The 26,678-nt window shown below is 50.4% G+C and overlaps 1 long non-coding RNA gene across 2 annotated transcripts in view; it reads left to right on the top strand.

Moving 5' to 3' along the window:
• Positions 1 to 26,678, top strand: part of LOC112315356 (uncharacterized) — a 222,630-nt gene that overhangs the window by 106,136 nt on the left and 89,816 nt on the right. For both annotated transcript variants that reach the window (XR_006652845.3, XR_008427527.1), the window contains exon 3: positions 21,557 to 21,708. This is a non-coding gene — a long non-coding RNA (uncharacterized lncRNA). The remainder of the gene's footprint in view (positions 1 to 21,556; positions 21,709 to 26,678) is intronic.

The raw sequence follows: 26,678 nt of genomic DNA, 5'->3' as shown, positions 1-26,678 counted from the left end.
CTTGTTCCAAGAGTGGCAGCTCGTGTTGTGCAGCTGATGCCATTGTGATCCCTAAAGTCGTACACAGGCAGGCAGTGTCCCAGGCAGGGAGGGGACAGCAGTGTCTGGGATGTAGTTCCCAGGTTACCTGCTGCTCCTTGTTCCAGAGGGCAAGGCCCCAGGGCGGGGGCAGCTCTGCCACCCATGGGTGCACACGCTCTCAGACCTTGCCACTTTTTCTAATTCCCTAGCACCAGAGGACCAGCTGGGTGATCAAAGCTGAGTGCACCTAATGGGGCAGGGGGTGCCTGGAGGTGAGGTGAGGGGGCACAGACGAGGATCAGGAACATACTGAGTGGCTGGTTGGCTGATTCAGGGGTGGGGGAGCTTGTAATTCATTCATTTAAATTAATATAATTATTTAGCACCTACAGTCCCCGCCTTAGCAAGCTTTGTGCTTTTTGTCTTATTTAATACTATCCTCTGGGGGGTACAGAGCAGGTTTTTACAGATCTCTTTTCCAGAGGAGGAACCGGAGGCCCCAAGAGGGAAAATCACGTGCCCAAGGCACCATGGGTGAGAGCCAGGATTTGACCAAGGATTTAGGATTCCAAACCTGGAGTTCAAGTATATCTTGACCTCTATGATCTAGAATCAAGGATGAGCAACTTCCATTGCTCACTGACTCCAGAACTGTGACTATGCACCATCTCACTGAGTAACAGTATCATGTACCTGTAGGCCCAGTTCTGAAACATCATGTGCATTAACTCACGGCATCCACATGACTCCCTATGAGGGAGGTACCATCGCAACAGGGACTTCGAGGGCTCAGTAGGTGGTGCATGCTCACCCAGTTGGTAGTCCCAGTCTAGCACTAGGACTGGGGCCAGCAGGGGTCTGGTCCTGTGCTTTCTCTTAATTCTGAGTATCCTGTGGAGTGGGGTGGGTGGGCACCTCTGAGACTCTAAGCGAGGAAGAGCAGGTGGGAAGTGGGGATGTCTCCTGAGTGATCGGCCATTTGAGGAAGGTTACATCAGCCTTCAGATGCCTTCCTGCCTGTTTTCATCTTATTCATGCCTTTCCTGAGTGTGTATTCAGTTGCTGCTGTCTTCCAAGTGTGCATAGATTCTGAAGATACAGAAGTTAAAAGACCCATGCCTGCACCCAAAGGACTCTGCTCATTGCACACTCCTTAAGGAAGAGAGGGAGGATGTGCACACCTGTTCTGTGCCAGGCACTGCTTTAGGACGTCACAGACGTTCTCTGCTAAAGCCACCCAGCCTATGAAGTTCAAGGAGGCTGAGAACAAGCCAGATGGGGAATGGCTGGAGGGGGAATGGCTCGAGGTCAACCGGCTCAGCCTCTTCCCTGCCGCCCCCAGACCAACATACAGAAGAGGCCCCTGCGGATTCTTATAGGCTGGACTCAGTTCCCAGGAGTGGCGGATTGATGTTCACTCACCCATCCCTAATGCTTGCCTTCTTGGGTGATGTCTGCCCCATTCTGGTTTTCCCCATATGCAGTAAGCCATTCTCAGAAGTGCTGAGGAATTGGTGATTCTGAACTTAGTGATTTTGTCATCTGCAGCGAACCCAAGATAACAGAATTCCTGGAAACATCCCTGATTTCGTTCTGCTTGACAATTCCCCTCTTTTGTAGAAGAGCTAACATAGGCTGTAGTGATACCAGTTTGGCTTGTCCAACCCAGTCCTTGAAATAATAAGTTATTTATTATTATTATTATTATTATTATTATTATTATTATTATTATTATTTTCAAGCTTGAGGGCTCTTGAGCCCACCCCCTTCCTTGTACAGAGGGGTAAGCAGGAAACTGAGCCCCTGAGAGATGGGGGGTGTGAGAGGTTGGCAGTCCCGCAGCAGGAACTGGGATCCGGCCTTGGGGGTGCTCCCTTCCATGTGCCTCCTGGAGGTCTGTAGATAGGAGACACCCTTCCTGGAAAGACAACAGCTTGGGGACCTTGCAGATAAGATGGGGTGGGTGTGCCTGGCAGGCCCACAATAAAAGGATTACCAAGAGAAGTTAGGGGTCGGACCTTCCTTGAGGTGGGTGCTACCAGTAAGGATGCTTTCAAGTTCAGTTGGTGGGCGATAGGATCTTTGTGGCAGGGCCTATCACATAGGAGCCTGCTGGATGGATGTGCCCTGATAGGGAAGCCAGTAAGCTGCAGCTAGAGAAGAAGAGAGCGGTTATCACTGGAGGGCTCAGGCACTTCCTTCCTGTCCACCCTCATCCTGGAGTCTGTCTCCACTTTGCAGATGCAGAAACTGAGGTGTAGATCATCATTTCCGTTTTTGGGTTTTTTTTTTTTTAAATCCTGATGGGCCTGTCATTGTTTCAACTTTCTAGGATACTTCAAAATGTAGACTGCTCCTCCTCCTGTTACAGTTTAATCAAGCCTGTACCACAGCCCAGGCCCTGCACTGCACTGTGGGGGCCCAGAAGAAGGCGGGACACTCTTTTCTCTTAGGGAACTTCTGATCTCCTAGGAGGAGAGATTTAGGTGAGAATCAGGTAATCATGGTAGAGGGTCCACGTGCTATGTTGAGGGCACAAGTTACCCTAAGCACACAGAGGGTCCTGCAGTGTGGGCTTGGCGTGGTTAGGGAAGGAAGGAGTTAGCCCAGAGAAGAAACAGGCAGCAGTGTTCTCAGGCAGTGATGGGAGGGATGGGGCACAGGTATAGCCAGGTTAACCACCTGCCTGCTGCTGTCCCTGACAGGTATATGGTCCATGCAGGCAGCCGCAGGCATTGCCTTCTCTGGGTCCCTGTGCCTGTCTCAGTGCCTGGGCCTACCGAGACCCGGTAAAGGTTTGGTGGGTGGATGAATGCTGTTCTTTGCAGGATGGTTGTTATTGGAAAGTTTTCAGTCCCTGCTCCTCGCACCCCTTCCTGCCTCCTCAGAGGAAAAGTGTGGCAGAGAAGTTCCCTGAAGTACAAACCCAGAGGGAATTGTTGCCCTTGGATAAATTTTTATTTTTCTACTCAGAAGGCAGCCCTCTTTGGAGCGGTTTAGACAATATTATGGGCGACTTTGACTATGCTTGCTCGGAGTTCTGGGTTCATTTCACAAATGTTCATTCAACAAATATAGACCATGCACCTACTGTGTGCCTGACACAATTTTAGGCAGATCACACACATCAGGGAGTGATCTGGTGGGGGAGGGAGCTGATGTAGCCAGAGTTCATGGTGGGCCGGATGTGGGCCGGGCACAGAGCCCAGGGACTGTGAGGTCGTGGGCCTGGGTGCCCTGGGGCCCAATCCTGGCAGTTCATTCCGCTTCTCTGACCCTCATTTTGGAGTGAGCAGCTGAATTAAAAATATCTTTGGAGTCTCTCTCTTTCCAGTCCTGGGATTATTTATTCTTCTGGCCATTCTGGTGGAGGGTGGGGTGACTGGCTTATAGCCAGCAGAGGGAAACCCAGCCAGAGCGCTTGGAGGAACAGGTGTGAGGAGCTGGATGAGCCATGGGACAGGCAGATGGGGCGAGGAAGGGTGGACTAAGAAGGGTGCACCCACACCAGATCCTAGGGGAGCAGCATCTTCTAGGAGCCTCTTTCTCCCAGTTACCCTTCTCACACTTCTGTGCCTTTTCCAACATGGTGAGCCTGCTCCTTGATGTCAGATCATGAGGCTGGCAGTTTATTTGTTTAGAAATATTTTTTGGTTATGCCTTTTATGCGCCAGTCTGGTTCTCAGCTTGCAGGGTACAGCAGCTGACAACCCAGTGTACCACTGGGACCAGAACCACATGACTGAGGTTCTTGGGAAGCACTTGGCCCCACAGGGCTTCGGACCTCCCTCTTGAATTCTCATCTGGCTTCTTCTCCACACTGGAGGCAAAGGTCCTATATTAGTTTTGTGTGGCTGCTGGAGCAATTACTATAGCCTAGGTGGCTTAAAACCCCAGAAATGTATCCCATCACACTTCCGGAGGCCAGAATGTGGAACCGAGATGTTGGCAAGGTTGTGCTTCCTCTGAAGGCTCTAGAGGAGAATCCTTCTTTGTTTCTTTTAGCTTCTGGTGGCCACGGGCACTCCTTGGCTTGTGGCTGCGTCCCTCAGATCTCTGCCTCTGTCTTCACGTGGCTTTCTCTGTGTCTGTCCCTCTTCTCTTACTAGGACTCCTGCCATTAGATTTAGAGCCCATCCTAATCCAGGATGATCCCATTTCAAGATCCTCAACTATTTCTGCAAAGACCCTTTGTCCAAATGAGGTCATATTCAGAGGTTTCAGGGGATATATCTTTTTGGGGGATGCTCCCATTGAAACCTCTAAAGGCACCAGCACTGCTGTAGAAAGTTGGGGGCAACAAGCACATTTGTCACCATGGAAGGTGGCATCTTTCTGGCAAAGTCAGGGGGATGCTGCTGAAGATGAGGTTCTGCTCACCCCCTGGGGAGGTCTCCTGGGTTCCAGGGGCCCATCCTTTTCCTCTTCACTGCCCTCTGATGCCTCAGGTACAACAGGCATGCAGTTAGGGTCTCTTACAGAAGGTGGTTCCCCCGGCTGCCATTGTCCCCTTTTGAGCTGAGTGTCCATGTCTCTGCTGGCAATTGCCTTTCCATTGTGTCTACCTAATGAGCTTCACATCACTGGAGAGCTCCAACAAGAAGTCTCCGCTGTGCCAGGCCCTGGACTAGGTGAGGGGCCTTGAGGAGCCCACTGGTGAGACAGACAGTGCCATCAGGAGCTTTCACTGAGAGGTCACTGAGGAGGGTGGGGTCAGGGCCCCACAGATGTAAAGTGGGAGCACTTCCCCAAATGTGTGATGCCTGTTCTGGGTTTTGAGCCCAAATGGGAAGGTGATGCTCAGGTGGATAAAGCAGGGAGGGGCCGTGCATGGGAACAGGAAGGGTCAGCTGCATCTGGTGCCAGGAATAGAGCAAGGCATGAGCAGGCTACTCAGGGTCACTTCGGGTATCTGTGCTTGAGGTTCTGAAGAGCTTCCATTGTGTCTGCTTGGCAATGTCTCCTTAGGGGAGTAGGGAGGAAGCGAAGTTACTGGATTTGCATTTTGGAGAGATCACCCTGATGTTACTGCAGAGTCAGGGCTGGAAACCCAACCAGAGACAGTGTCACAATAAATAGACTAATTGCAATTCCAGTTCCAGGGGTTTTGCAGGCATGCCGAGAGGGTAGCTTGCTTGGTTTGTATTAAATTAAATTTCATTACTAAGAGGCCCATTAAATTCTGGTGGTTCGGTGTAGCTGGTGTTTTCATAATGAGAAAAGCAGGATAATAATAGCATCTTGGAGAATGCAAACTTTAACAGTAGGTTTTTTTTTTTTTTAATATCACCACTTTATGGTGTTGGGTTATTTAGGTTTTGAGTCACTCAATAGTCCTAAAAGGTGCTGAAAGATGCTGAGCAAGTGGAGGTATTCACAGGTGACATGAGTTGCTCGAGGTCACACACCCAGTAAGTGGCAGAGCTGCATCTGGGCCTCAGGTCTTAGGTCTCTAACCTGCTGTGCATGTCTTTATTTCTGAGCAATGAGCCCTCTCTTCTGGGGAGGTATTGCCCACCACACCTCTGGGAAGCTGGGCGTACACTGGGGCATAGAAGGAGTGGGGCAGATCTTGTCGCCCTTCTGGACAGCCCAAGAAAGCCCCTGGTGCACGAGTAGAGCTTCCTTTGGGGGTGTAGTGTCTGTGTCCTAACCCTGCCCAGGACGACGCATTCGCCCCTGGCCACAGGTGGCTATTGAGCACTTGCAATGGGGTGATAGTTTTAATGTGAATTCATTTTCATTTTTTAAAATTTAAATAGCCACATGTGGCCACCCCACTGGACAGCTCGGGTCTGAAGTTCTGGGGGCCCCCTGGCTGTTTTGGCTTCTCAGTTTGTGCCTCTCATGGGTTGTCTGGTCCTGAGCTTGATGCCATTGGTTCAGGACAGGCAGGCTGGCAGTGCTGAGTGCTTCCAGGTGGGGCTCAGGACCGTACCAGCTCATTGCCCCTTCCCAGGCTCTGGACATAGTTCAGGTGGGACATGAGAGTCAAGGCCAGGCCATAGTGGGGTGTTGGAGGGACGTCTATGGAGACCATATGTCTCTTTTAGGCTCATAGCAGGGAGAGCCTGCTGGTGAAGACATGAGAGTCTTCTCCCTTTCTCTCCCTGGGACTCGCTCAGATCCTCTCGCTCCAGTACAGGTCCCAGGGCTACAGCAGGTGTGCTGGCCAGCTGAGTGGGCCCTGAGCTCCTGCCCCTCATCTCCAGAAGTAAATCCCCGCAGTGGGCCGGTGATGCCAGCTCTGGAGGACTAACTGGAGGGTGGGGCACCTGACAGCTCCCCAGGTAAGGAGTGTTTCTGGTGGCTCCTGGGACATCGCTGCAGGCGCATTGTCATCTGCATGCTTTTTACAGGAATGGGTGTGGGCCACTGGGACAAAGGGAGAGGTCAGGAGGACCGCAGGGCCTTTCTCTGAAGAGAAAACAGACCTGGGGCCTCTAGTCAAAGATCAGGAATGAACTGGAAGAAGGGGGTCCACTCCCTGGTGCGGGTAGGGGTCTTGGGGAAGGTAGAGGGAGGAAAGGATACTGGGATCAGTGCCGTGAATGTTGGGCCTTTATCTGCTCCCCTCTGACCCCATATCCAGCCCTCAGTTCGGTGTGCAAAGTAGGCTCGCAATACACTATTGGTGGGAAGGAAGGTAAATGACAGAGGCTAGGGCAGGAGGTGTCTTGAGAAGGTGGGATATTGTTCATCAGGTGTCTTTTCTGGACAGAACCACGGGGTCGTATGTGCCTGTCCAGTCCCTAACACAAGGCTTGATCCAGCTGGGTCCAGAGCGTGCTCCATGGCCCTGCTGAGAGCAAAGCCACTTCAGGGAGGACTCATGCCACATTTTTCCAGCCTCCTTTGACACATCCCCTAAGGAAGGGACAGCTTACCTGGTCAGTCCTTCTCTTACCTTAAAGACAGAAAGGAAAAGTATGCTGAATTCTTGAAGGCTCCTTTTAATCGCAGGTTTATGGATCTAGATAAGGAAATGGCCTCACTAACAGGGATTCTGTAACTTGCCCAGGGTCACACAGCAGGCCATTGAAAAATATCTGAGCACAGAGATAGGCCTCATTTATGGACTGGAAAGGTCGGTCTGGTCAGTTTACTACAATGCCCATTTATCGATGCTTGGGTGCTTCCTTGTGAGGGCTCTTTGGGGTCAAAGGCCTTGGAATCCTATGACCTTGCAAGGCCTGGCCATTCTCTGTACCCTCCTTCTTTGTTCATGTTCGTGCCCAGCCAGCAACTGTACCCTGCACAGGGGAGCTGGAGGAATGTGGGTGGACGGGCTGACGGGCTGCTGGGACACACAGATTGCACAGAGTTTTCCAAGTGGCAGCTGGGGACACTTCTAGGTCTGTCAGAACCACGTGGAAGGTCCTGCAGACACCCAGGGTATGTTCAAGTCCTAACCCCCATACCTGTGAGTGTGACCTCATTCTGAAATAGGGTCTTTGCAGAAATCATCAGGTTAAAGCTGGAGCAGGGCAGGCTCTACGTCCAATGAGTGGTGTTTTTATAAGAGAAAGGAGAGATACACTCAGACGCACACACAAGCATGCACACACACATGTACAGAAGCTCTGTGAACACTAAGTACTGCCAGCAAACCAGAAGCTAGCAGAGAGGCGAGCTAGGATTCTTCCCTACAGCCTCCCGAGAGAGTGTGGCCCTGCTCACACCTTGATTTGGGACTTCCAGCCTCCACAACTGTGAGCAAATAGACTTCTGTTGTTTTAAGCTGCCTAGTCCATGGTACTTTGTAATGGCAGCCCTAGGAGAGTAATGTAGAGGGGAATTCCATCCTGTCCCAAGGTACACGCTTTTCCCAGACTCTGTTTAGAGCCTAGAATTATCAGTTTATAAATTCAGCAAGGCCTGGAAGCTCATGTGCTGGGAAGAAGAGGGGTCCCCCTTGTCTCCCTACGGTGGAACTTCATACCAAGCCCAGCGCCTGCCACATTGGATGAGAGCCTTTTGGGGGGGGACCAGGCACTAGGAACATGGCATCTCAGTCCCAGCAGCCCTTCAGGGGAGGTTGTACCCACTTCTCAGAGGAGGGTCTGCAAGTGCTGAGGCTCACAGGTGTGATTCTGCACATTTCATAGGTGGGAGGGAGGTCAGGGCTGGGCAGGGATGGCCCCAGGGACTTGTGTTCACCTATGGCACGTCAGTGTTACTGCCTGTGTTGGTCAAGGTGCTTCCTGGTGGCCTCTGTGGGGCAGGTCACTCCATCTGGCCTGCTTTACTTCTTTGCAGGAAGTCACTGGGCTGAGCAGGAGGGAAGACAGAGGGGAAACCCCTCACCATTTGCCAGTCACTGAGAGAGTGCTTGACTTCCAAGAGGGGCTCTTGAACTATGGCCTAAATCAATTAAGGCTGCCTCACACTCTCTCGAACTTGGGGATCTGGCGGAGAAATGACTGGTTGCTCTGGCTTGGGTCAGAGGTACCCCAGGCAGTGGCACAGTGGAATCAGCTTTAAGAAACAGCAGTGCCAGGGCTCCCCGCACAATCCCCCAGAGAGTTAGGCACAACTGCTGGGAGCGACCCAGCACCTGTGCTTTTTGAAACAACCAAGTGATCCTGAAGTGACCCAGGGTTGAGCCACTTTAGGTCATTTGCACATGTGCCCTATCCTCACTGACTGCACCAGTGGTACATAAAAACCCAGGGGACAAATGGATCAGACGGAGACTAGGAATGAGAGTCATGGAGGGAGCCACCAGTTTGTGAGCACCCACAGCTGCCAAGTGCTGTGCTGAGTGTACACATTCCTCTTCATCCTCACCACACCCCCACGAGGAACGGTCTGTAATGTCCCCATTTCATGGATGCAAAAACTGAGGCCACAGGGGTGAACTATCATGTCCAAAGCTATAGAGCTGGTAGCGATGGAGTTGGGACAGGTCACGTGGGAATCCACAGTGTTGACCCCTGATTTGACTGGCCCTCCCCAGGCTGCCCATGGGGACGGCTGTGTGTTAGGATTTCTGTCCACACTGGAAATCCCATCTGGGTCCCCCCACTGTAGGAAACGAAAGTTCCATGTGGCCCCAAGCACCACATGTAGAAACTGACTGAGTTGCCTTTTTGAAGAAGACTTTGTTTAGGAAAGTCAGTATTTAAATTTTCTCTAGGCCTCTCAGCAGAGTTTTGTGTTTTCGGAGGGTAGGCACTTAAATACGCACAAATTGGGTTTTTCTGTTCCTGTTTGAGTGCTGTGGGTGTGTTAGGGAGGAGGAAGGCCAAGTCTCACAGCTGAGATGATCAGATACTGCCGGATGCTCCGTGGGGCCTCGAAGGCTGACTGATGTTGCTAATACATGACCCAAGGGTGACTACATTTTCCATCCTCTGATTAGAGATCACAGTCCTTGGTCTTGATCTTCAAATGCCTCTAGAGTTTTTGATCATTTCTTATATTGAGTTCTGTTTCTACTGCCCTAGAGTTCTGCCCGTTTTTTCTAGATACTATTGAAGTTTTTCCAATAAAAAATCATCATCATCATCATCATCATCATCATCGTCATCAAGATTGCTGTCAATTAATTATTGGATACACAGAACAGAAATGGATGAGAAAATGAACTCAATAACCCTCCCCCACCCCAGCCAACCAATCAGATTGTTTTCAGATATCTGACATGCCTGCCCATACATTAACTTGTCATTCTATTTAGACATAGGTGTAGGGGACGTTATGTAATCTTTTATCTGATATTAAATTCTAAGCATTTTTCCATTTTGTTAAAACACCTTATTAATGTTCATTTTTAAAGAGCATGTAATGGTTCATCAGGTCAATAAATCACATGCTGAGCCAGTTCTCTGTCACCGTAAATTGTTTCCTAGTAATTTGCTGTAATACTTACGGGTACTGGGAACATCTCTGAGCATATTCCGCCTCTCTTCTTGGGAAACCCTTTGGACACATTCTCAGCAGACAAAGGATTGAGTCAAAAGGCATAGTTTTATGACTCTTGACCCATATTAACAAATTATTGTCAAAGAAGGTTGTTTGTGCTGCCCACCGTCCACCCTTGGGTATGCCAGTTTCACCACAGCCTCATCGACACCATGTATAATTAGCTTAAAAATTATAATTCAATAGATGCAAATGGTCTCTTATTAAATTTATACTTTTTTATCCTTAATGAGGCCAAATTTTATTTTTCATCTGCTTGTTTACTAACTCTCTTTGGGAATGCTGGTTTTGGCGCCAGCCAGGTTCATTACCTTCGGCGCAGACCCCTTCAAGTTGAGCCAGTTGCAACTGGGCCTTGACTTAAAATGAGTGAGCTGCAAAATCGGGCCTTTGTGTGAAATGCTCCAGGGCACACTGGCTCAGAGTCTTCAGGCTGGGATGGAACAGCCAGCTCCTGGCACGTGGAGTCTGAGCTGGCTGCTAGAGTCTTCATGACTTCAGCCTCAACACTTGTCCCTCTAGATTTGTCTTGTGAACAAGTCAGGATTTTTCTTCAGAAAGCTTTGAGATGTAACTCTTTCAACTATTTTTGGGTTTCCTAGCTATACAACAAAAAAGAAAAGGAGAAAAGTCCCTGTAGGTTCCTGTTAAATCTCTTTACTGGCGGTGCTGTTTGTGTTTCTAGATAGCTTTCTCTGATTTTCTCTTGCTGCTTGAACTCACCACATCCTGTGGGGTCGGAGCCTCCTCTTGCCCTGTTTAACTTGGCCTGTCTGTCATTGGGTGCCTTGGTGTCCTCTCCTGCCCCCCCGTCCCCCAGCTGGAGCTTTCCTCCCCAGGAAGGCTGAGGCTAATGGGGAGAAGCCAGGATGGATATAAAGAGCTTTGTTGTCCCAAAGGAAGACTGAGGATTATATCTTAGGATTTCTAGAAATGCCTTTAATTCAACTCAGGGGGAATAATTGGAATTTCAATTTAGACTTACAGAATCTTATGGAAACCTCAGAGGTCATGATTTCCCATCCTTGTCTGGAACAGGACTCCCCTGTATGGACTTTCTAATGGTGGCATTGGTGTTGCTTGCATCCCTCCCATGCTGGGCAATCTGTGTCTTCCTGATTGAATAAAATTGACCTTAACCACACTAATGCCCTTAGAAACAGAAGGGTGTGCATCTGGGGAAGCAGGAGGGACTTGGAGAAAGGCCTTTGTGATGCAGGTCTTGCTATTCACACAGGACACTGCACACAGCATGCATTCAAATCTGGCTGTGTCTTGGGGACTCTCTCAGCCTCATTTTACCCATCTGTCACTTGGGGACAGTATAGCTGTCTTTCAGGGTTAGTGAGCACACAGAAAGCCCACCAGTGCCTGGCACTGAGTTGGCTGGAGATGATTGGCTGTCACCAGCGATCTCTGTAGGATTGATCGGTGCTGCGATGCTATGCTTTCCTTCCTCTGCCTGTGCTGATTCTTGGCTTGACAGTTGCCTGTGGTCACTTCAGAGCATTTTCAGTTGTGAAAAGTCTTGTCTTTTTTCTGTCCTCCCTGCCTGTGCAGAGTCACGTAACTGCTTGGATGGGTCCACACTGTGGGCAAATAGAGACCGAAGCATAAATTTGGACAAGACCCACAAGGGTATCTGGGAACTGTGACTTCATGACAAGGAAGGGACTAGTTTCTCCTCCTTAGTTACTCCTCTTGTGTTCCTGATGTTTGTGGACTGATTCCCCTTCGTGCCTCAAGGGCCCCTTGTTCAGCCCCAGCCCAACTCTGGGAAGTCATCCAGGGAAGACTGTCCTTTGTTAAGGAAGTAGAGGGGATCACGCCCCCTCTGCCTGGATTGCATTCCCCACATGACCTTCCTTTTTGCTCTTTGAACCAGGCTTTGGAGGCAAGGACTTGTGGACTTCTTTTGGGGTGCCAAGGATCTGGGGTCACCACCTACTTGCCCACAGTGTAGAAGTCTCCTCTCCTCGAGCATTAGACCTCAGCGTAAGTGCCCAGCAACTCCAGCCCTTGAATTGATGATCCGTTTGTGAGTTGGGGTCTCGGCTGCATCTCCCGTGCCACTGACCTGCTGTGTGGTTTCTGGAGGCTTCATATTTTTCCTTTATTAAACTACAAGGATGAACGTTTGACGCTATCATACTTTCTCAAAGCCCTCAAACCCTTGGGCATAACTGAAATCTATGTGCAGGCCTTAGACAGATAACAGTTCAAGGAGAGCCGTTTGAGTTAAAATGGGCTTATGATCCCCCTGCTGTTCCCACCCCAATGCCACTGAGTGCCCAGGAGGGACCTCATAGGAGGGACTCTTGAGCAGTTGGAAAGGGGAGCCCTGGATGTTTTTTAGACCTGGCACCTGTGATTAAATAGCACCAGCATCTGCTCTGCATAGGTGACTCTTCATCAGTTCCTCCAGGCGCGCTGGTAGGCTGAGGCTCAGGGAGGTGGCTCTCCTAGCCCAGGTTGTGCAGGAAGGAAGTGGTGGAGCCTCCAATCCAGCCCAGGTTGCTCGCAGTAGCGGAGACTGTCTGCTCAAACTCTGAGCAGTACTGCCTCCCTGTGACTTGTGCCTTCAGCCTGAGCCCCGGCCATTCTGACTGGCCCTGGAGGTCGGTTCTTTGAGTTGTCACCCCTGCCTACCACCTCTGATGGCCCCAGCATTTAGCCTTTTAGAAGCTCCCAGTTCAGGGACGAGTAGTAATAGGCCAAAGGTGTCTGTGTTTGTTTAGAATACACTGTACTGCTTAACAGTGACATCATTTGTTGCATAATTTTTCCCAGTAAACTTTATCCCTTTCCCATCATCCTCATCACTTACTCTTGTTTGCACAAACTCCAGGCTCCTATTTCTTTCTCTTTCTCTCAGCACTCCCATGTCCCTGGACATCAGCAGTGAGGACACTTAGTGGGTGGGGTGGGTGCCTGAGTGAGGATGACCTCCAGAGTACATACATTTCTTAGGGGGACTGAGGCCATGGTCTGGGGGTTTCCAGTGTTGATTCTGCCGCTGAGGCTGCCTTCTCAGAATGAAGGCTCTGGGCACATCCCCAAGTTATCCCCTGCTTCAGGAGCATGGTGTTCGAAGCAACTGCCAACAACTTAAAGGATGGATGATTTAGGAAATCTTCCATCAGTTCTGAAGCTCAGGTGACCAGCTGTCACTTAGCACCTCTGTTCCAGGCCCCCGATGACTTCCATCTCTATAGGTTGTAGTCCCCAAACTGCAGTACTACACGTAGGACCTCCTGTTGACTGCTGCCTCTGCTGGTAATGGGAACGTCACAGCCCACGTTCACGGTGACGGATGTTACGGTTCCGGATGGCTTCTCCCTTTCCATAGCGGGGCTGTCTGTGACAAGGGTGTTATTTACTCCGTATCGGGTGAGCGGAGTTTGCTAATGCTGATGTCTCATTCCTCTTGTTTCCTGTGCTGATCACAGGTCACCTTCTGTCATCTTCATCGCTTTACGTAAGTCACATGATTTAACCTATACCCCCTCATCATTACCTTTCATTTATTGTCTGGCTGCTTTGGGTGTGACTTCTTCATGTGTTTGTCCATCGATCCATTCATCATCTGGTCATTCAATAGATGTTTTCTTAAGGTCATTTCCTATATAGGTGCTAAGGGAACAAAAATGAGGAAAATGACCCAGGACTGTTCCACACATAAAAACAACTACGGGTGTTTGCTGCTTCCCAGCTCTCATTCATTGATCATACATAGCCTTGAACTCAGGCTTCAGCCTCATTGTCAGTAGGGCGCTTATTGGAAGCAGTTCTCATCTATAAAGGGTCTGTTTCCCTTCCAGATCCTAGAGCCTTCAGCCTGGTAGCTCAGAGCCTGAGCGTCAATCATAAGACCCTTCCTGATGCAGGGTGGGCTCCCTGGCAAGCAGATGCTGAGATATAGATTAGTTAGTAGGCGGGATGTTTATTAAGCGATGTACTTGGGATCAATGGCTGTGAAACTGAGGGGGAAGAAGTCAGGACTGGCCTGAGGGAGAAGTTGAGCTGTGACATTGTCCTCACAAAGGCCTTCGCTGACCCCACGGGAGCCCTGGAGCTGGGATGGCCCTTCAGAATTGTCCAGGATTGAAATGAGGATGGGCCCATCATTATGTGTGGGCCCTCCAGAAGGATATGTGATCTTGAGCAAGGTAGTTGTCTTGAAGGTCATCACTCGCCAGCACTTTCAGCCGCTGCTCTGAACGATGGCCAGATGGATATGTCTGCTTTGATCACTGTTTTATCCCCAGTACCGGCACACGATAGGCACCCCTGTATTTTGGGGGATGGGTTACCTAAGCTTTACAGAAGCAGCATGATTAAGTCATTCAACAAACATTGCCTATTTTAGCAATGATTTTTTTTTTATCTTTTATAATCTAGGGGGTTTGGGATGGTTGGTGGTTTAACATTGGCTTCCTGGAAGAGGTGCTTCTTTCTGGGGGTGTGACTTCCTGGACAGTTGGCGCTGAGCCAGTTCTGGACACAGTTTCCTTCGCTCCTTAGAAGATGGCTTAATGAGATGGAGAGTGAATTGGTAAGGGATATTTTTCTTGGGCAGGGGAATCTCCATCCAGCCCACCTGTTGGTGCACCTGTCTGCTATGGGAAATTCCCTGCTTAGCTTGTGTTCACTGACGTTTGAACTCCCAGTAGCCTGGAACTTCCCCAGGGGTCCCATTGGCCCAGTGACTTTACATCATTTGAGTAATTGGAGAATGGAGGCACTACTCCTTTGAGCTGTGGGAAAACTATACATTTTCTCCTTTCTGAGTCACCCAAAACTACAGCCCAGAGTCTGAGCAATCTATGCAAACACATGGCCTTCCCCTCCCCACCCCATATAAAGGAGCTGTCATTGCAGTTCAGGAAGTAAAGTCTCTGCACAGAAAGGAGATGGAATCAGTGATTTCTAGATCTGAAAGAGACCTAGTGATTGCTGGATCCAATCCCCTTCCTTTGCGTGAGGCCCCAAGTGGAGAAGGGACTTGTTAGGTCATCCAGGGACCTGGACTTGGAGAGAAGGGCAGGCGTTTGACTCTACAGAGTGTTTGCCCATATAGTTCACTATTTCACCCAGCTGGCTGGGTCACCAAGAAGGTGCTGTGCAGATTGGCATGTGGCAGGTTGTTTTTAGATCTGAGAGGTTTTTACCGAAAGCAATGGCTTTGATGTTCTAGGTGACAAGACCTGTACTGGCAGGAAGGGAGGTGTTTGGGGTTGATTTAATAATGTAACAGCCCTGGGGTAGGAGGGGAGGTGGGAGGATGTTTGTGAGGGAAAGTTGAACTGAACGTAAGAGTCAGTACAAAAAGGAAAGTTTGAGGTGGAGGTGAAATGCTTCCACCCTTCAGGGAAAGCCGCCTGGTGAGGTGGACTCTCCAGAAGCCACCTTCTTCCCACAGCTGCCACCGCACCCTCTGTTTTGATGGGAGGATTTTCACCGCACTTCACAGCTTACAGAGCATTTTCATATGTGTTAACTCCTTCCGTCCACACACGGGCGGTGCTGCTGAATGCTAACCCTCGCGTGCCATGTTTAAATGGAGATGGCCAGGAGCCTGGGAGTCTCTAACTCCAAGTCCTTTCTTCATGGGACAGTGGTGGGTCCTCATTGTCCCTCCTGGGGGAAGTGTAGAATTCTGGAGCCTGGTTCTTGGAGCTAGACTTCTGCCGTCTTTGGAGAGTGTGGGCATTTCCCTAACCATCTCATGCCTTTGCTTCCCGAGCTCTACGATGGGGATGATAAACGTCCCCACCCTCCTCCTGGGTTGTTGCAGGGCTGAGAGCATGCACAGTCCCTGCACACACTGGGGCCAGAGAACTGGGTTAGGATCACAGGAACAGCTCGGAGACCCTCCTGGTGCAGTTCTGGACCGCTGCGGCAAAGCCAGTATGCCAATAAAGTGGGTCACACGAATTTAGTTGTTCACTCGCTACTGTAGTCTATTAAATGTGCGATAGCATAATGTCTTAAAAAACAATGTGCATATCTTAATTAAAAAATGCTTTATTGCTAAAAAAATGTTCCCCATCATCTGAGCCTTTAGTAACTGATTATCTTTTTGCTGGTGGGGGGTCTCATCTTTAGTTTGAAGAAGCACAGTGCATGTGAAGCACAAATGAGGCATGCCTGCACTTCGGGCAGCTTTCCCATGTTCCTGCGAGAGTCGCTCTGGCATCTCAGGGACCTATGGGCTGGTCCCGTGGTGACCATGTCTGACACCCTCCAGGAGGATGGGGGATGCTGCTTCTGGGTCTTTCATCATTCTGGTCTCCCAACTTGGAAAGCGGGAGGATGTGGAGAGACAGACGAGAACCTTAGCGCTGCTCAGCATGGATGGCTTGCTGCTTCACAGTCAGAGCGGGCTCACACAGTCACTGGGTCCGTTTGTTTTTCCTCCTTGGTATTAAAAAACAAGACAAAACTTTTTGAATAGGCAAGACATTCATAAGAAAAACTGAGAAGGGATGAAAGAGTTTTCACTGAAAACTCCTACCCCTTCCTGTCCCCAAAACCCTGTCTCTTCTCCCCAGTGACACTGGCATCCTCTGTTTGTTGGGTCTCCCAAATATCCCCGATGCATTCATTGTTGAACTCCTTCGAAAAGACAATGTATGTCCATGAGTGCATCTATAAACGAGTGCTAAGTGGCCTCTCTGTACAGTGCTGGGAACACAGGACAGGGAGTGGGGGAGGTCTCAGCACCCTGCAGCTTCCCACTGCATTGAGACCTCAGCATAATGGGCTTGGGGGCCTCAGCATCAGGGGACAGTCTGGTCTTAGTGCTGGCTGCTCTGTGGGCCCCAAGTGCCTGCTTCCCTTTTGCCTATGGAAATCTCAGGGCTCAAATTCCAGATCATCCACCTTCTGGATGAAAAGCCAGGCAACAGCCTCCCTCTAGCCTCTGTTTCCTGCAACATGAAATGGGAATAGCAGTAGCATTTGCCTCCGGGGTTCTTGGGAGGATCGAAATGGCTGGAGATGCAGGCAGCTCTCCCAGTACTGCCTGGCACATTCTGAAAACCAGCCTTGGCTGCCTTTATCCACACTGCCTCTGCCCTCCTCCATGGTGCCTCCCCTGGCACCCAGCTTCATGGCTGGCAAAGGTGTGGGCCCTCCAAGCCCGGTTCTGGGGCACAGGAATACAAGGAGCCATCCATTTGTCTGTCTTTTTCTTGGCGGGAGGGGTGGTGGTTCAAATTAAATTTCAGTTTTATCCTTTGTAGTTTTCTATACAATAAATCATCACGTTTCTACATAAGGTGACATGCTTTTGTGAGAAAGGCTTGTGTTTTGGCTCGCGTGGATGGTGGATACTCAGCCCCTTAGGTCTGTTATTCTTGTCCTCCTTAGCTCTGGGTCACCTTGGATCTGGATAGGATTTCAAACTGGCAGAAACAACTGCAAGGATGATGCAAAGAACTGTGCACCCAGATTCACCAATTGTTAACTCACTCTCCGCCTGGCCTCCTTCACCCACATGCACATGTCCATGTATGCCTACACAAATCCACACATGCACACACCATTTTCCCTGAGCCGTTTCACTGTAAGTTGCAGACATGCCCTTTTATCCCTAAATATCTTCAAACTCAGGATATTGAGCATTGCTACAATTGTATTATCTAATCCACAGGCCGCACGCCATTTCACCAGTTGTCCAATAATGTCCTTGGGGATTTTCCTGCTTCCAGATCACCACTGCACTTAGTGGCCATGGCTCCTTATCCTGGAACAGCTCCTCAGCTGTTCTTGACCTTGACGTTTTTGAAGAGTTCAGGCCAGTTGCTTTGTAGAATGTCCCTCAGTTGGGGTAGGGTTCTTCATCTTGAAAGCTCACGCTGTACCACTTGTTTTACTATGTGTCTGTAACCCTCGGTGCTCCAGTGTGGCTGGTGGCCACACCCACATTTTGCACCTGAGCACACTAAGGCATAAGGAAGTCAAGCAATGGGTCTCTCTGTGGTCACATTCCCAGGAAATGGCAGAGCTGGGATTCAAATCCAGTATTATCTAATTTGCCTGCCCCTCAATAGGAATAATGACAGCAAGTAGACCCCGGGAATAACAAAGTATAAATCGAGCACTCACTGTGAGCCAGGCATTGTGCTAATAAGTAAGCATCCTCACCCCATTCCTGGAAGGTAGCTGCTCGGACCAGCCCTGATTCACAGGTGATGATCAGAGAGGTTAAGTGGACTGCCCAGGGTGCACAGCCGCTAACTGATGGGGACTGCTGAGTCTGCACATGTTACCTGTGCACTTGGGTTTGCTGGATCCCCTAGTTGGGCAAGCATGTGAGCCAGGCTTTGCTGACCCTCCAGTGTGTTTGTCCTTTCTCAGGGCCTTCTCAGGGGGAGTGAACACATCCCAAGGCTGGTGCTACTCTGGGGGTCTTCCTGGTGGGATGGCCTGGTCTGCCCTCTGCCCCTGGGCGTGCTTCCATCTACCTCTGTGGTCTGTTTGCAGCCAGTAGTTGGCGTTTTGATGATTTCTAGGTCAGGAATCCCCTGTGGCTGATCATTTGATGGTGGGCTCGCTCTCTTCTGCCCAGCAGCCCAAGGTCCCTGCCTGTGGATGGCTGGTCCTGGCTGCCGGCCGTGCCCATTGGCCCCACTGCCTGTGCAGCATTTAGGTGGCGTTCAAGGCCACTGCCCTGGAGATGAGGCAGCCTTGCTCACTGCAGAGCTGGTGATTGATTATTCAATTGTCTGTCACATTCTGTGCCTGCCTTTCGGTTTGTGGAGAGGAGTAGATGCTCTAAGATGTGACACACTGGGAATTCTCTGGCAGAGCAAGGAAGATCCTGAGCGTGGTGGCCAAGGGGCCCGCGTCTGGGCCCCCATCTGCCCCTCACCTCCTGGGACCTTGGGGGTCCGAGGTCTACCTGTCACAGGCACTCTGGCTCCTCATTCATCAGAACACAGTGCTGGGAAGTATTGTCAGCATCCTGAGAAAGCCTGTGGTCCCCTGGTTCAGGTGCAAATGTGAGGTATGTCTGTCAACCACAGAGCTGTGACTGTCCTGTCCTTGGGACAGTGTGTCAGGCAGGAGGGCCTAGGAGCAGCAGCCACCTCACCTTCAGGCTCAGGCATGGACACAAGTTGTGTGGCTGCCCCCACCAGGCTCCCTCTTCTGCTGGGCTGGCTAGACCCTGAGGACGAGCTAGTCCTGTCACTCTGTGCTGGGCCAGACTCCTTTCCCCCTGGCTTGACTCTGTAGGTGGGAAGTGAACCTACTGCCTGCCAGGCTCAGTGCGTTGAAGTAAGGCTGTGACTGCTGCACTCTGACCATCCTGGCTGGCTCAGAACTGCCCCCCCAGGCTCCCCGCCCCACCACCAAACCCCCTGCACTCTGGCAGCGAGCCTCTGGCTGGGCCCACTGCTGGGAGGAACTTAGAAATTTTACTTCCCTAATTTCCATGCAACATTGCTCCATGGTTTAAAACATTAATTAAAAACATTAATCAGTTTGGCTGCCTCAGAAAGAGGTTCTTTTTTGGCAACAGCTGACTTTACAAGGAGGAGGGGTGAGCTCGCAAACCAGTGATTCAGCCGCATATTTGTTTGGTGTCAGGCAGCCTCCTCAGCCTCTCTGAGCTTTAGTTTCTGTGTTTGTAACATGGGGTTGAAGCTCCTACTCTGGCCTGCCCTACCGGGGTCACAGTGGGTGCTCAGCGAGGTCCCCGCAGGTATTTCTCAGCAAAGTGTCCTGCGTACAGGACCATGGTGCTGTTGTTAGGATGCGTTACATTTCTCTGGTACCTTCCAGTGTATAGAGCACAGCTTGCATGCACGATCTCGAGTGATATGCCTGGGAGATGGTAAGGGGGTCACGTCAGGCCTGGAGCTGAGGTCCTTGGACTTGAACCCCAGGCTTTTCTCTCCATTCTCATCGGCTTCACTTGCTCCCTGCGCCCGTGTACTGAACCCCTCCGCTGACTGAGTCATTGTGGGGAGATAGGTAGAAGGGAGACCTTCCCCCCCTTATTGGGAGGAGACTAAGAAGTTAAGGCCCACCCTTGTTTAAGAGGTCTGTCTGCATAATCGCCAACCTTTCTCTAAGTGTTCATGTGCCAGGCCACGTGCTCAGCTCTGCAAAGGTTCTTGCTTTAAGAACAAAGCTTGAAAATGAGAAACTGAGGCTCAGAGAGTAGCTTGCTCAGGCTCCAAAAAATACATTTGCAGTAGAACTGGGATGCCAACCCAGGCAGCCTGACAAAGAGTCCCCAGTCAACCGGGAGGCTGGGTGGCTGCCCTTTGGTGTAATGAAGCCAATGCATTTTGACAATAAGGAATGAGCACCTTTCCTTTCCAGGCAGAATGCCTGAGAAGCATGGGAGGCTGGGTGTGCTGAGGAGGGCATCTTTCTGAGCACACTGTCAGCCAAGGGGACTTCTCCGAGTGAGGGGGAGTCCACCCTCTCTCCTTCTGGGAACTGGGACTCCTGGAGGAGCACTGGATGGATCCAACCAGAGCTCGGAGGGAGGAACTGTGGTCGTACCCTGTGACACTGACACATCCAAGGGAGGCATAGGACAACCAGAGGGCCTCAGAGAAGCAAAGCATGGCCAACTTTTCCTGGAGGAGAGAGGGATTGATGTGGGGAATTCAAGCCACCTGGCCTCTGTCCTTGGGGCAAGGGCAAGGATTTTTCTCGAGCTGTTTCCAGAATTGAGGGCAAATTCCCCTTCCGAACTGGTCGATCTTCTTTCTTCTGAGTTCCGTCTTCATAATGATCCACCTTCCAAGATCCGGTGGAGTTTGTCCGGGGAGGGGCGAGGTCTGGAAGGATCACTCCCTTGTGAGGTGATAGTGTGATATTCTGGGGGTGCCACTGCATCCCTTGAAGGAGAAGCAGTTAGTGTCTTAGCTCACCCCGCTGAGCATTGGTCCTGCTCTGGGGTATTTTAGGTGGTCCTCCCAGAACTTGTAAGACCAGGGGTGGCCCTCTCGCCCCCTTCCCCATACTGCCTTACCCCTTTTGGCCACCTCATGTAGCTGTCTTGATGATCAGTTAGGATAAGAATCCCTGGTGACTTTTTGAGGGGGGGGTCCCCTGAGTAATTCATGATTTTCACTGCTTACATGTTAAGGAATGACAGTGTGGGACGCAGATCAAGATTGCAGAGAAGTTAATGTGATACAGTTCCCATGGTTTACACAATCCCCACGCCTTAGGCACCAGGGACAGGCCATTCTCAGGATGAAGTGATTATGTAGGTGTCTCATTGCCCTCTAGCCAGAATTCCTGTAATCAGATGCATGCAAGCTCTAGTGGGGAAGGGGAATGGGATAGATGGGTGAGGGCTTGGGAGTCAGGAAGTTCCGACCCTCATGTCTGGCTTAGCCTCTTATTTGATTTCTGAAATATGGAGAGCTATCACTACCAATCTCATAGGATTAAATGGCCTAATGTATTTAAATATCTATCACAGTCCTTGACACATCATAGTTGCTCAGTAAATGCCTGCTCTTTGCTGTTTCTCATTTTGCACATAGTAAATAGGTACTTATTATTTAAATGAATGAAATATCCCCTGTGGGCATTGATACTAATTCTCTGTCCTGTTCTTATTTATTTCCAGAATTCTGTTACCTGGAATATAGGTGCCTTTAATCTAAAAAAACAAAACAAAACAAAAACAACAGCAACGTATCCATTCAACACTCCAGAGGGATGTGAGAATTGGCCTTCCCTGAGCTAAACTTGTAATACCTTGAGATCTGGAAAATTCAGGTAAGGGAATTTTTCCTCTTAAGCTTTTGGAATTGTCGATCTCTTGCAACACCATGGGGGTTGCGGTTCTTGATGTCTCAGCCCAGCTTCCTTTGCTGGTCCACAGTCCTCGGGACTTCGGCTTTCTGTCACCTCATCCTGACACACAGGGCCTGGTTGGGCTCTTTGATCCCCCGTATCTTGTACCTTGGGAGCTCTCTCTCCTTCTGTCCAGCCGAGGGAGTCCCCCACTCCTGGCCAGGTAGGGTGTTCCAGCTGTCCTGTTAAGGCATGTAGAGACTGTACCAGGGAGACATGGAAGAATGCTCTGGGGGTTAGTGATTAGGTCAAAATGCCTTTGAGGGCATCTAGAAGGTGATCAATTCCTCCCTCCCCATGTCCCGGAACTGCTGGCTCCAGGCCCACAGGTCTGAGGCTGCCTGAGGCGGAGGGTGAGACAGGAGGGCGGAAGGCTCCAGGCAGACCCAGCTTCTTCTGGTTTGGCTACTTGCCTCCCCTTAGGCCAGTCACTCAGCTTCTCCAAGCCTTGATGTCCTCATTTGGGAAATAGGGATCTTATTAGTGCCTGTCTCAGGAGGATGTTGTGGGTATTGAAAGAGACAGTGAAGATAAGGACTTAGCATGCTGCTTGGCAGTGAGGAGGAAATGCACCAAAATGAGAGGTTCCTTTTCTTTCTTTCTTTTTTTTTTTTAATTCATTAATTATACCTGTTAGAGGTCCTTCCGTGCAGCAGGGTATTTTGAAGTCCTCAGTCTGCTCTTCTCTCTGCCTTTCACCTGCTTCCACGTCTGCTTTGCTAAAGCCTGTGAATCACCTTGCACGTGGTGTGCGGACCCTCACCCTGAGCAGGGTCACTTTCTTCCTCCTGTCCCTCCTCCTGACTACAGTCAGGGATTTCGGGCCTGCCTCCTTTACTCCAGGTGGTTTCTTTCCCCTCCCCTGCCTGTGCCCCCATAGCTGGTGAGCTTGTTCCAGCGAGGACTCTCTCACAGGTCCCCACACCCCAGGGTTGGGTCTCCCATTGTGCACATTGAAAGAACAAATGAATGAGTCACTGGAAAGGAAGGAATAGACAGGGAAAGAGAGAGCTCAGAGAGAAATGAAAGAAGGGTGTTTTTAAAGACTTAGAGCAGTGAATTAGGTCAGTTGCAATTCTTTTTAAGGAGATGTTGAGAAGACTAAATAACGTGAAAAAAGCAGAATAATTCCTACCACAAATTTGAAAAGTATGCAAGGATGGAAACGTGGGAGAGAAAGGTGGACTGGTGAGAAGAAAGACAGGGAAGGCAGAACTGGGAGGGTAGCAGAGAATTGGGCTAATGTGGTATTTGTGTCATCTCAGGACACGGAGGGATGGAGAGCATGAGACCTCACCCTTCAGGCAAGGTCGGGGGCCTGATGCACACACAATGCACTCCAAACTCAGTGGATGTGTGGGAGGCCCATGTGCAGCCTCTTCAGACCCTTGCAAGATGCATGCAAATAAAACCTGCTAGGAGCTGAGCAGTTTTGCAGTTATGAAGCCTTTCTAGCCTACTCTACACCTCTGTGCACGCGTTCCCCATTCCTGTGCATTTCAGTATCTAATTTCCCACTTCTGGTGCCAGAACTCTTCTGCAGTGAGGACAGCTGACAGGACTTCCTGTGCAAAGGCTGCGCGCCCTTTTTGGCCTTTATATGCTCAGCTGGTCCTAGAGCCCAAGCTCCTGATCTGGGCAGTGGGCTTTGGGAGCAGGAGTGGACGCAGACCTGCAACAGCCCAGGATCACCACTCCCTGTAGCACCTGGAAGGCTGGAATAGCTATTCCCATTGGGAAGAAAGGGCAGGCAGGACCACAGTCACTGCAGTAGAGGATCTGAAAGCTGGAAGAGCTGTCTCTGGGTGCTGTGGCTGTAGAAGTGGGTAGGGTGACCTGCATTCTGTGAATGGAGAAGAGGCTTGGCAGGTCTGTCTGAGGGTGACAGGAGAGGAATGTCCCTAGAATTCAGCTGTGGGAGCAGGCAGAGCAGGAGCAGGTGCTGAGATTCAGAGCTGCACAGTCCAGAATACGTTCGGGGCAGGGCCAGTCTGTGACGGGGGCTATGACACTGAGCCAAGCATTTGTCCTTGTGCCTGCAGCTCTTCTTGTCCTAAGGGCATGGTCTCCTACTGGGAGCCTGTCCCCCTGCATCCCTGCCTAGAAATCAGCTCGCCTGGGCTGCACGCCAATAGCAGGACACCTGCACCTTTCCCTTGCATGAGCCTGGGCCGTTTTGATTCCTCCCACTATGGAACAGAGGTACAGGTAACCTGGATTCCACCCCAGCGCCACTTCCCACTCCCCTGTGACCTTGGGCAAGTCCTTTACTGTTTTCCAAGCTCTTTTTTCTCAGCCACAGAAAGGACCAGTCTCCCCACTTCCACATGCTTACCTGTCTGGATCCTGACCTCAGTGTTACTCTATCATCCAAGGCCCTCCTTGGACAGGCACAGGAGGTTGGCTTCTTCCCTTTGACCCCCACCTTGCTCTTTTTACCCCTCTCTTGACCCTGCCTCCCCTGGGAGAACTTCTTGGCTCTGGTGTAGCTGCCCCCTCTGGCCCTTGGTCAGAGGGTTTCTGACGGCTGCTGCCTGCTGGGGCCAAGGGCCAGCCCTGGTCTTTAGCCACAGGTACATGTGTAAAGGTTGCTTCCTATATTCGGTGTCCTTCACACGAACAATACTATGGCCCACTCAGAGCTCTACATTTGAAACGGAAATGTCTTTTTAATACACCTCTAGTATTGGCTTATTTTGTTATTACTCCTTCTTGTGGTTTCATATTGAGGTTTTTGGCTCATTGCATTTGACTGGGAGTTTATTTTTAGTAGCGTAGGCAGCATAATTAATGTCTAAACATGAGAGCAAATGCAGAGGAGAAATACATAAGTCTAGGGGAAAATGTGCCTAATTTCATTTCTTCTGATAAAATCGGTCACACCAGAAGACACTGAGCTTCCTCAGTGGTGCCTATCATGAGCTCATGCAGAGGGGGCAGTGGTGGCCGAGTGACCACCGAGTACAAAACCGTTGCTGGGTATCTTCCTGGCCCACTTGTCCAGCAGCAGGCCGCACAATGAGTGAGTGCCGCGGTTGTTAGGAGTGACAATTATTATGCTGATATTAAAGGCTAGACTTCGGAACCTTCATCTCCCGTTATCTCTCCCTGGTGGGTCTCATTCTCTCTTCAGAAGCAGCATCTGGCTTCTCCCTGGACTGGAAATATCTTCAGGGAAGGCTCTGGGTCTTGTTCTCGCTCTCGCCCCAGCGTTTGGCATGGTGACAGACGCCCAGGACATGCTTGGGCCAGGCTTTCTTGGACTGACTGAACTGTAGGGCCCTGAGTTCAGGTTAGCAAGGCAGAAACGATTCAGAAAGAACTTCAAGCCTCAGTCTGCTTTGGGAGAAACATAAGCCTGCTGCCTGCTGAGCACTTGAAGTTTATGAAGTTCTTTCTCCTTTCTTGTATGCCGTGGCTGTATTCCAGCTGCCGTGTACCACGGTGTGCAGCAGCTGGGATACAGCAAAGTCCCCCTTATCGCGCTGAAGAAAATGCTGAGACAAACTGGCTTTATGGGTCCCTGTTTCTATGCGCCACATGTGTGTGTCTCCTGCAAATCCATATGCTGAAACCCGGTCCCCAAAGTGATGGTATTAGGAGGTGAGGCCTTTGGGAGGTGACTAGGTCCAGGTCATGAGGGTGGAGCCTCCATGATGGGATTAGTGACTTTATAAGAAGAGACACCAGAGAGTAGCTTCTCTCTGATCTCCACAATCAGAGGCCACAAGAGATGGCTTTCTGCAAACCAGAAACTGACTCCACTGGCACCTTGACCTGGTACTTCCAGCCTCCAGAACAGTGGGAAACAAACTGTTGTTGTTTAAGCTATCCAGTCTCTGATATCTTCTTATAGCAGCCTGAGCTAAGACACCGTACTTAAAAGATGAATGGATTGGAGACTCGGAGCGATGGCATTGATGCGACCTCCCTGCTAGCTGGTGATCCAGACACCCAAACTTGCACCCACCTCACCCTTATCATAGACATATCTGGACTCTCTCTCCTTGCTGCTCCTCACTGCTCCATCCATCTCTCCCTCTCCTCTCTCCTTTTTTCTCTGCTATCTCCCTTTCCCCCTCTCCCAGCTCTGTTTGTTTTTTCTGAGAATGAGGATCTGTCTGTCTCCAGTGCCTCCTGGGGGAACAGATCTGCTGATAACGGGCTGTGCTGAGCTCCTGCCTGGCTTGGGGGTCTGTCTCACCCTATCCACCTCCCCAACACCTGTGGGTTGACTGGCAGATGACTGGCATGCTGTAGCAGTTTCCTCCCTGTCCTCTGCCACTTTCCCACTCTGAGCCAGATGCTGTGCCAGCTGTGGAGAGACAGCAGAGCAGATACGGGGGAGACGGTGTATTCAAACAACTGTATTTGCACAGTGTTACAGACTAAATGTTTGTGCCCCCATCTCCCATCCCAGATTCATATGCTGAGGCCCTAACACAAGGGTAGGGCCCTGATCTGATCTCACTAGTGATCATCCTTATAAGAAGAGACACCACAGAGCGTGCTCTCTCTCTCTGCTGTGTGAGGACACAGCAAGAAAGTGGCTGTCTGCAAACCAAGAAGAGAGCTCTTACTAGAAACCGCATCAGCTGGAACTTGATCTAGCCTCCAGAACTGTGGGAAAATAGATGTCTGCTGGGTAAGCTGTGCCGCCTCTGATGTTTTGCTCTGTAGCCTGAGCCCACAAACACAGAGGATGTGCAGCACAGGCCACATGGGGCAGTTTGATGGCCTTGGCCCCAAAGCCACTCTTTGAGTGTGAGTGTCAGCTGATACTTGTAACCTTCGTAGCCCCATCTTTAAAACAAGGAGCTTGAATTGAATAACTGTAAGAGCTACTGTTGGCCTGTTTTGTCTGGATCCCGACTTTCAGGGGTCTCTTATGC

This window comes from Desmodus rotundus, chromosome 8 (genome assembly GCF_022682495.2).
Source record: "Desmodus rotundus isolate HL8 chromosome 8, HLdesRot8A.1, whole genome shotgun sequence".
NCBI lineage: Eukaryota > Metazoa > Chordata > Mammalia > Chiroptera > Phyllostomidae > Desmodus > Desmodus rotundus.
Note: the sequence above shows the minus strand (reverse complement) of the source record. Positions and strands in the feature narration are given on the sequence as shown.